Source organism: Pundamilia nyererei, unplaced genomic scaffold, assembly GCF_000239375.1.
Source record: "Pundamilia nyererei isolate P.nyererei 1_Seehausen unplaced genomic scaffold, PunNye1.0 scaffold00011, whole genome shotgun sequence".
NCBI lineage: Eukaryota > Metazoa > Chordata > Actinopteri > Cichliformes > Cichlidae > Pundamilia > Pundamilia nyererei.
Window position 1 is genome coordinate 5,476,019 of NW_005187412.1, and position 10,568 is coordinate 5,486,586.

General features: G+C 40.9%; 1 protein-coding gene across 2 annotated transcripts in view; it reads left to right on the forward strand.

Annotated features, from left to right (window-relative positions):
- Positions 1-6: 6 nt before the first annotated feature.
- dagla (diacylglycerol lipase, alpha) overlaps positions 7-10,568 on the forward strand; it is a 42,228-nt gene continuing 31,666 nt past the window's right edge. For both annotated transcript variants that reach the window (XM_005724300.1, XM_005724301.1), the window contains exon 1: positions 7-617. The gene's annotated coding sequence lies outside the window, so the exon portion shown is untranslated. The remainder of the gene's footprint in view (positions 618-10,568) is intronic.

A 10,568-nucleotide genomic window follows, 5' to 3' on the forward strand; every position in this document is an offset into this window, starting at 1 on the left:
CCAAACACGGAAGGGGAATAGCCAATTCGTACGCGTTTTTCGGTGGGAAAATATCCTAGGGGATGGGCTAGATTCTCGGGAACTGCTGCCGTCCGTGTCGGGATTCGGGAGTTGTCCGGCTGTTGGCACATACACACACAAGCTACAAACAACAACGTGAAACCCGAAGGGCTCGATATGTTCGCTAATCCCAGGGGACTGTAATTCTCTTTCATGGATCGAAATAGTCATGCAGAGCTCGGACGTGAAAACGACCACCACATCCGACGACGTGTTGCAATTAAGCGGAGAGCCGAGCCGCCAGTTTCCAGCGCTTTCAAAACGGCCGTGTGATTAATTACAGCTTCGACTGTGCGTCTCAGGATTGCCTGACAGCCGGGAGGTAACCGAGGAAGCTCCCGGTCTTTGATGTCTCTGGGTCCATTCATCCTTCTGTTGTAATGACGTCTGCACGGTTATTTTAATTCCATCGGTGAGGCGTTTGAGTGTTCATCCAGCCCCCAACCTTCAACCGGTGTCGGGGACGACGAGCCTGAGGCGGGTCGACAGTCGCAAGGATATGGAAAAGAGAGCGGAACCGATGCAGTGGGTCTTGGCAAGGCATCGTCAAAACACAGGTGAGCAGTAGCAGCAAACGGATGAGACTTGACTGTAAAGCCGCCTTTAGTTATATGCACACGCAGGGCAGCAAAGCCCGCCACGACACGGCCAGCGTGACCCGGCTTTTAAATCCACGTCTTAGCGCTGTTTGAGGCACATTTCTTAGGCCGTATCCTCATTTGCTGGGGCGGCAGGATGTCACCTCAAGCAGCTGTCCTGATTGCATGAGACTGGGTACTACTGCCACTGATGGTGATCGACTTGTTGGAATCACACGTTAAGGTGCTGGAGCAAAATACAAACATCAGCTAACAGCGGTGTGAGTGCTTTTTATTCTTGTGTGTTTCACCTTTTATTTGTTAGAAATCACACAGGAAAATAATGGCAGATTTTTTTTTCACAATTTACAAGAATAAGTAGTGCAGAAGACCTCTTTACTCTATGGTGTTTGTCTCCTCATTTAGTAGGTAACTCATCAATCCCCTGTTCTTTAACATTACTACAGAGGAGCCTTTCCAACAAGGCTTTAAAGCCTGACCAGTACATTATCCAGACTTTATGCTTGCATGCTTCCCTGCAAAAAAAGGGACCTGGCACAGTGACAGTAATGGGGACTGTCACACCTCTTTATCATTCACACTGAATATTTCACAGCTAATTTGGGCCCTTCTTTTCTCACGACTTCCAGTTGTGGATCCATGCTTTTCTCTTTTCTATCTATATTTTCATGCCCACTCAAAGTGCTCTGCCTTTATGAAGCCACGATGGATGAAAGATGACCGCAGGGTGTAAGGAGAATGTCAGGCTGTCCCAAAGTGGATAACAAATGCCTGAAAAATAGCAATATGCTGGTTTAAGAGAATGACACAGTATTTGAACAAAACAAGAGATGAGAGCAGGAAATGTTGGTTATTACTCATACAGTGGCACTCACTGTTGTCAAGATCTGTTGTGGTCTTTGGTTTTATATTAAGGTGCTTAATATGTTGTTTATGAGCTGCAGCGAGGCATGTTTATGACACACAGATAAGTACTGGACTATACCCATGCATACATATCTCATTTCGTTTATGATTTCTGCACAGGAAACTGCATAGAGGAATTTTTGGCACCCTCCTCCAAAAAAGCTTTTAGCCATCCTCAAAGGAAGTTTCACCCAGCGCTTTCCAGTAATGCAATAAAATAATATTTTTTAAACCACATTCGTTAATTAGGATTTCATCTGCTGCAGCTTAATTGTATAATGTGTCCGAAATAAAAACAAAATACCCAAATTTCCCTCTAATAAGCTAACAGACATGTTGCCTTTACTGTGCTATTCAGTCAACCTCTGAAGGCCCATTCTGATTCAGAATATCCCTGACAGGGTTCTCTAGGGTCCTACATTACACCTATAACTTGCATATCCTTTATGTATTTAATCAATATTGTAGTCCACGTCCCCACCTTAACCCTCCATGCACACATACATGATTGTAAAGAGTGTGGAAAAGCTTCACACAAACAGGAAAGGAGGGGAAAACCCAGTTAATTTAGGTTTTGCGTGAAGATCTTGTAAGGGTGAAGATTTTTTATTTTTCTTCTCATTCATTTTTAAGCTCATTGCTAGTTTTCCTGAGATCAACTACAGCTAAGTGTTTTTGCAAAATAAGCCAGTCAGGCCATTCCTGGCTATGTCAGGCTGCATCAACACCAGTGTAAACACTTGATTCACTGGTGTCCCTGTGAGGCTTCTCTCCTAATGAAAACCAAGTGCCTCCAGCAGAGTCCTGGTGGATATGTTGTCTCTTTGTTTTCCCCATCAGTTTTTGCGAGAGTTTCTGTTACGTCACCTCTTCTTGTGCTAGAAAACTGCCTGGCTTCTCGTCTTCACTCTAGACTTATTAATTTAATCTGATGTAACAGGTCTAATGCTGGTGTTTGGTTTTTCACAGCGAGTTAAAGAGTCAAAAGGCTTTTAGATAAAGCAACGGAGAACATTTGGCAGTATTTATGGAAGTGCAGATGACAAAAAGCATTAATTATCGACCGCATCAATGCATCTTTTTGCAAGGGTGTAGATATATTGTTACTCGTTTATGCTTTCTGATTTGGACTTCTGTACAACAATCAAATTACCCCTTTGAGCCAACACTTGGTGAACATTGGGAAGGTAAAAGTCCCTTTTAACAGGAAGAACCCTCTAGCAAAACCAGGCTCAAGAAGGGACAGCCATCTCCCGTGACTGGTAGGGGGTGAGGGGAGGAAGACCGGACAAATCTTACAGCTTAAGGGAGAGGAGGAGGATGAGAACGTGCAGTTGACATTTACAGTAATACATTTTATTTTTGGAGTTTACAGTAGGAATGCAAACAGTGTAACAGTAACCAAAGCAGCTGACAGTAACACACTGCAACGTTTATGTTCTGTACAGAGCAGTGCTGTACAGTTTGTTACCATTAGGGATTATAGTAGGCACACTGCAAAATACCTGTTTAATACCGACAAGTCTAGCTGCCAAATCCATCCATCCATTCATCTTCACCCTGGACAGGCTACCAGTCTGTCGCAGGGCTAAAGCTTGAGTTAAACTTCTGTGGGAAAGCTGCGTCCTAACTGACAATGTGACTGGAAACTCAATATTGTAACCATCCACGCCATTCAAGTCATTGTGCTACGCATCAACCCAATGTGTAATTACATTTATTGGGACATGCATGTCAGGTTACGTAGAAGTTAAAAGACTCAAGGTTAAAACTGGGATCCGGTTATGACGTAAGTTATGGCATCAATGGGACGCAGAAGTATAATTAACGTGTAACACAAAGAAACCATTCACACGCACATTCACACCTAAAGGCAATTCACCAGTTAACTGTATGTCTTTTTACTGGTATTTAATTGTAATGCTTTTAAACAGAGTTACAAAGATCAAGGCACTGTTATTGATAAGTAGACAGTAAAGTCATAGAGTTAATGTCCTTGGAAGTTGGAAGTTGATGATGAAATATACAAGCATCTTTGAGGTTTTTTTTAGACTGTCTTGATTAATTTTCATTTTTTGAAATTCTTGTAAGTTTGGCTTTTCATAAATAACTTGTTCATGTGCATGAGTCAGAAGCCAGTAGCTGTGGCTGAGCTGTGATAAACACCTTGTATAAAAGGAAGACTGAGTGGAAGTTTTTTGGATTTACGGCGCGTGAAATTTTACGTTTAAACAAGACACTTCTGCCGAGTTCCTCAAATCACCTAAACTGAGAAATTAAATGAGGGCAACAGAACAGTTTTAGTTGAGCTATAAATATTCAGCTCAAAATGATAATGCCATAGGCCCTTGAAATTGAGTTTCATTTTCTCATGTGTGTCAAGAGTCCATTTCAGCATTAAAGGGTACTTATTTTCCTGTTAGGCTACATCATGCTACAAGGCAGGATTTTAATAGTGAATACTTTTCTTTGAAATGAGCTGAAACTTGCAGTAGTTCACAACAGGCTGGAAATGTGTTCCAGTGACCGCTGTGTATTTGCCTGACATGGCATTGGAAGTGCACGAATGATCCAGCACCATTAACATTTTCAAATCTGCTATTTTAAGTCCCTGTTATCTCCACTATATATGTAATACTTTGCATGTGCCTGAATTTTAGGTTTTATCTTCTTCACTGTGAATCGTTGCTGGTCCAAATAACTCATAAATAAAAGGGAAACATTCACACATAAATGAGCTAGTATTGATTATCTGACAGGTGTTGTTTGTCGGCGTCCCCTTCCGAACAGACGTGTATGCTTTCCAAAATCTGCAAGCCGCACCCGTGATCAGACAGCTGTTCAGTGGAAGTACGTGGAAGAACGTCTATTTGATGTTCCCCAAGAAATGCAACAGTGCTATGGCTGCAGTAGAGTGTTGCATGGGGAGAATTGATGAAGTCACTATATGATCGCATACGATGAAAAACACATTCGTATATAGTATGTGGCAGCATGCCACAGACAGGTTGGCAGACCACATATGTTGCCAGCCGAACACACAAACACATAAAAGCATCATCATGTATACACAAACACACGCATGCAATCTGCGGCGCACATACTATCACATCAAGTGGAAGAAGAGAAAATGGAGTGGGAAGAGGTGAAAGGGATTGAGTGGGCGGCGGTGGGAGAAAAAGATGGAGAAAGAGGCAGAGGGAGAGTAGGAGTGAGCGGCACATGGCTTTCAGTCTAAAAAAAGATGAGCAACGCGAAACCAAAACCAGAATCTGGATTAGCTTGATAAGGAAGAGGAGGGGTTGTGAAGGGGAGGGCCGGAGGAGAAAATGTAGATGCGTGTGCATCTGCACCGAAAATGGTGCTCATAAATGTCCTCTAAAATATGAATACTGAATGAGTGTGTGGGTAGGAGAGAGCATGAAGATGGGGAGATGAGAAAGAGAGAGGGTGAGATTCTTTAGGATGGACAGAGTGGTGCTGTCGTGTGACAGAACGGGGAGAGACGGGATCATTAGAGACAGCAGAGCCGGGGATGTGACAAACGCTGGAGAGAATCTTGATCTGAGCAGAGTGTAACACTGACCCAGGCAGAAAAAGAGAGAGACTGGAGCAGATGGATGTATGACAGCGAGCAGAGGAGACGGAGAGATTTGGTTATGTGCCGCAGTCACATAGTCATGCCAACCCAGCATAACCTCAGCATTTTCTGTAGACATTCTTAGTAGCCTGTCTCTCCAGAACTGTGCCCAACACCTCACTACATGCCAAACTCTCTTCAGCCTGCCATGTCTGTCTCAAGTCAAGTAAATATATATATTTTTTCTCCTTTCCATCTCATTCCCATTGATTTTGAAGACATAACGAGCTACCTGCTGCATGCCTCTATGCCCAACTGTGTGCTCGCAGAGCCTGTCTTTAATTATAGATCACCCTTTAATGGTGCACTAGTTAAATAACCCTTTCACACATAACCCCAGAAATATCACACAACATTAACGTGAGTCAGTTCGGTCTAGAAAGCAATTCCACTAGATAATGTCTTATGGAAGAAATTCCGTCATTTATAATTGGCACACAAATGTCACAGAAATTATACCTGTACATTTTGTGTGTACAGTCACAATTTCAGACACACTTGTGTGAATGTACAACATTTATATTCTTATCTACTTCAAAGATATAAATTTTTAATTCAGAAACCGAAGGGGCCACATGAATATTTACATCCTATGGATGAGGATTTGCTGCAGAAACTGTGTGCGTGCTGCAGAGAATTTCAGGTACCTAGAGGATGCAGACCTCAGGTGAAAGCAGGAATCTCCTTTTTTTTTTTTTTTTTTTTTTTTTTTTTTAGTTTTTAGGGGGTTTTTTTTGGGATACACATTAGATCCTCTCCTCTCTCTCACGTCCCACAAAAAGCTAACAGGTAAACCTTTCAAGCAAACCCAGTCGCATAACCTAATTCTGTTCAAAAGATGTCATGTGAATACATGAAAAGTGGACTAATTACTGAATATAGTGCATAGCTGTTAGTTTAGTAGCAGGCTAAACTTGGATTAAAATTAGATACTATGTTTATCGCTCAAAAGTGTGTATTTACTGTCTGTCGCCGTTTTGGATGGACACCCACAAAAAGAAACATGTTCCAGACTGGCATCAAGTAGTGTCACCCACTTGACAACATGTTCCATCTTTGTCTGATGTTATGATGTAAAATACATAGATTACTACACCTGCAGAGCTTCCCAATTTCCCGTCATTCTTAGCGTTAGACTTAAGAAAGGTGTAAACCCGTAAAAACCTGTAAAAGCTCACTTGCTTGTTGTAATCTCATAGGTTTACCCAAAATCTGCTTTTGCTCTGTTGGTTCAAATGTTACCTGTTACTAAGGGTCTACTGGTGTTCACACCACAAAGTATCACAGTGTCTGTGAATAGGTAAACCTTTAAGCAGAAGCATAACCTATTCCTGTTCTGTCCATGACTGGCTCAGTATGGTGTATTTAAACACTAATTGGAGGACATAATTATGAAAAAGATTTTGCCGTCATTTTTATGCATTGAAAACATGCACTGCTATAACTATGGGGGAAAAAAAAGAGAAAAGTCAAGCTGCATAAAAACAGCAAAAAGAATTTTTTTTTACAGTGACCTTTTAAGCACACAGTGTATGATTGCAGAATATGTCAGTGTCAGTTTTCAAGTTTTCATATTTATTAGGGGTGGGAGAAAAAATCAATACAGCATAGTTTCACAATCCATGCAAGGACACCAAATATCAATTTCTTATTAAATAAAGTAACAAAGTAGGGCTCGTTTCACCTGATAGGAAGTAATCTTTCTGCAAGCAATCACATCTGACTTGAAATCACAGCAATCACTCTCAGAGAGATTGTCAGAGGTTTGCAAACAGATGCAGACAGATTGCCAACACATGACCCCATTGAGTCACAGACTGACTGCAGACGGACTCTGTCTTATGGCAACATTTATGGCAGGTTTTGGTGGCAGTGTCGGTATGTTTGACAGTCTCATTTAGTGGCACAAAGTAACTGCAGTGAGATAAAATTATCCCATTGGTTGAAACAGTTTAACTTTGAGGATGTAATTTGCTGTTGAAAAGACATAACAAATTACAATATATCTTATTGCAGTACTCCAGATATGTTAAAAATTGCATTAATATCGTAATGTAGGGTACCTGGTGATTCCCACTTTTAATATTTATTATTGTAAAAAAAGAGTGAGTGGTGTTAGAAATGTTTGGTTCAGAGCAGGGAATTGTATTCCTGATCATAATGGATTAATATTTCTCAGCTGTTTGTTTTCAAACCACTCAGTAAGTTGTGCTCTCATCCCTCTGTGTGAGGAGACGCTTGCCTGACGAACTCAATGTTCTTGAGCTTGGTTAGAGTGTTGATAGATGGGGAGGTTGCGCAGGGAGAGGGTGTGATAGAAAATAAAGGGCCTCTAACCAGCGGGCTGTGGGCCACAACTTGGCTTGATGCTGCTGCAGCAGCAGGCTCACTTTGAGGAAGAGGATATTAAAACACCTGCTGATAGTCATACCAACCAGCAACTTGCTCTCTGTAAAACAAAGAACGGGCAGCAGTGCTAAATGTTGTGGTTCCTGTATGTGCAGATTTTAGATTCAGGTCCAGTATTCGTGACTCACCCAGTGGTGTAGTGTATTGATACGTCAGCAGTGCTCTGTGTAATTATTTCAGCAGTAAGACCTGGTGAGTTGTAACGTTTCCCTTTTTGTTAGCAACAGCTCATTTATGTGTAGAGATGGGGAAATGACTGCAGTTTTTCAAAACATGTACAGGCAATGTCCAAGTCGAGAATAGGGATTTCATTAGGGCTTTGCTTGTGAATAAGATGCATCGTGCAGTTCACACAGAATCAGTTTGTGTAAAACATTTCAGAGGCAGTGCTGTGCCCATTTAACTCGTTTGTCCCAGTCAAAGACAAAGGCATAGTGACGAAAAGGGAACCCTGTCATTGTTGCTACATCATTGTCACTGCATCGCATGGGTGTGGGCCTAGGCGCGGGGAGCACAAAAGCATTGCTCACGTGCAGCGATACATTGTCGTCTCCTCTGAACGCACGCGGCTTGGATGCAGATGGAATCTGTAGCTCTGGATGAGAGTCGAGAGTTTGTGTGACTCATGCTTCATGCAGAATGCATCAATCGTAGCAGAGTCAAGAACAGCAGTTCACGCTGGAGCTGTCTGCATAGTAGAGTTTCTTTTTAGGTCAGGTTTTAGACATTTAGATGCTCTTTTGATCTCAGGTTACGAACACGGCAGGGAGTGTGGCAGCTTCAGGTGCTGCAGCGAAATGCGTTTTATTGCATGAGAAGGTTTAAAGAAGGCTTGAAAATCCAAGCAAAAATATCAGTTCATTAAGAACTATTAACATCAGCATCAACATTAGATGGGCTTGGCTTTTATCTAGGCTAGGCATCATGGTCAATATCATGTATTATGGAGCAAAAGATATGCAGATTCGATCAATATGCACAGCAATGGAGAAATTGACAATTTGGATTTGAAAATGTATAGTTTTATTTTGAGGAAAAATAAAAAGTCACGTAGTTTGTGAAGATTTGCTCTGCTTAGTGCATCAGTGTACCTTCAAAGTTTAAAAAACAAAAGCAGAAACAGAAAAATCAAACAGTGGTTATGTTTCACTGATGGCTGATGTGAAATATGCTACCCCCAGTGCTCACAATATTGAACGCTATATGTACTGTATAAAAAGAGAAATCTAATTTGTGTAAGCCTAAGTGTTATGTAATTACATTTTAGGGAAGTCAAGGATTCCACGAAACAAGGGGAAACGAGCCATGCCTGAGACAGATCTACGAACCCGCATAAAAAAAAAAAAAGTTAATAAAAAGTCGTTTCTATATCAGGCGTGCAACAGTTGTTTAATTTTCACCTTGGTCTGAAACATTTTCTTTGTCTCTTTTGGTTATTTTATGGTTATTAAAAATAGTACTCGAAACAATATATGGACTTTGTGCCTTTGTAAGTAAGAATGTATCAAGTAGTAACATCCAGTAAGCTACATTTAAACTCTACATCGCTGCAGCTGTAGAAGTGCTATGCCGATGACAAGTCCCGATAATGATTTTTTTCACAACATAATTTGTGCTCCAGCAACACTGTTCAGGTGTAGCTTGGCTTGAAATAATAGCTTTTGAGGACAGTGAATTCCTGATGTGTGAAAGTAGGATTAGTCAGCTTAGTCTGTCAGAAAGTGTCTTTTTTTTTTTTGCTGTGTGCTGGTTGTGAAATGATCATTATGTTACCATAAATAACAACAATTTATGGGAGAACCAGGGAGGCTTTTTTTGTTTGTTTGTTTGTTTGGGGTTTTTTGTATGTAACGTCCCTCGCATGGAGTTGGTGTCCTATTTTTATTTTGGGGATGGGATTTTGCAGCCTTTCTATATCCTTTTTTTTAAATGTTTAGTTTTCAGGTTGCAAATATCCAGCTCTCTGGTTTAATCACAGATTCTAAACTAATTAAGGAGGTTAAGTTTACCAGGGGAGCACACTGAACATGCAACATGGTTTGAAATTGCTATGGAGATTGGATATTCCATTTAATGAAGATGCTTTATGAGAGTCAATGTGATTTAATCCCCTGAAGCCCAATTGCACATTACATCCTGAGCACATGAGCATAATTCCCTTGAATTTTTTATTTTTTAAACAATCAGTTTTCAATTTTCTGTTAGACGATGACCCAGAACCTTGAAGTTGATCGAGGTCAACTTCAATTAATCTGTCGCTAACTAATTACACTCCTTACATATGTATTTTCCACTTTCATTGCTCAAATAGCCTGGTGTACCTGTGGAAGGAAGGAGGAATGTAATGAACATAATATCAGGATGACGTGTTTGCATTTGACTGCGGTGAAAAAATTGTCAAAGTGCATCAGCTAATGCCTATAGTTGAGGCCAAACAGCACCACTAATAGGCTAACGTCCTCTGTGTGATGGATGGGAAAGCCCTTGCGGATGCAGCTGCTTTTTGTGAGGATGTCAAGTTGAGATATGAGATTGATGGTCATAGATGTTCATGAAATTTGGCTTTCAGAGTTTTGTAGTTGGAGGTCAGCACTGATTAGTTATATGCTGAACTGATTGAAACAGTAATCAGCACGGTTTAGCTTAAGATGAGCACACTATCGTACTCTCGACTGTTTTGAAAAACCTCTTAAAATGCTTATAACCACAAACGGAAGTTCAAGTCTGGTCTTGAGCTTGTCACATTCCAGTCATTCCCTAATGGACTTAGAAAACACACTGGTGCAATCAATTGAAGTACTGATTGTCCTTAAAATGTGTCCGATCTTTTGTTGCCAAACAGAAAGAAGCCTTGAAAATGACGATACCATAGATTAAAGATGGGAACAACACAATCCAGCCTGGATGTGGTTGTGCTTATTATTACTAATGAGACTTCAGCCACAAAACAACAG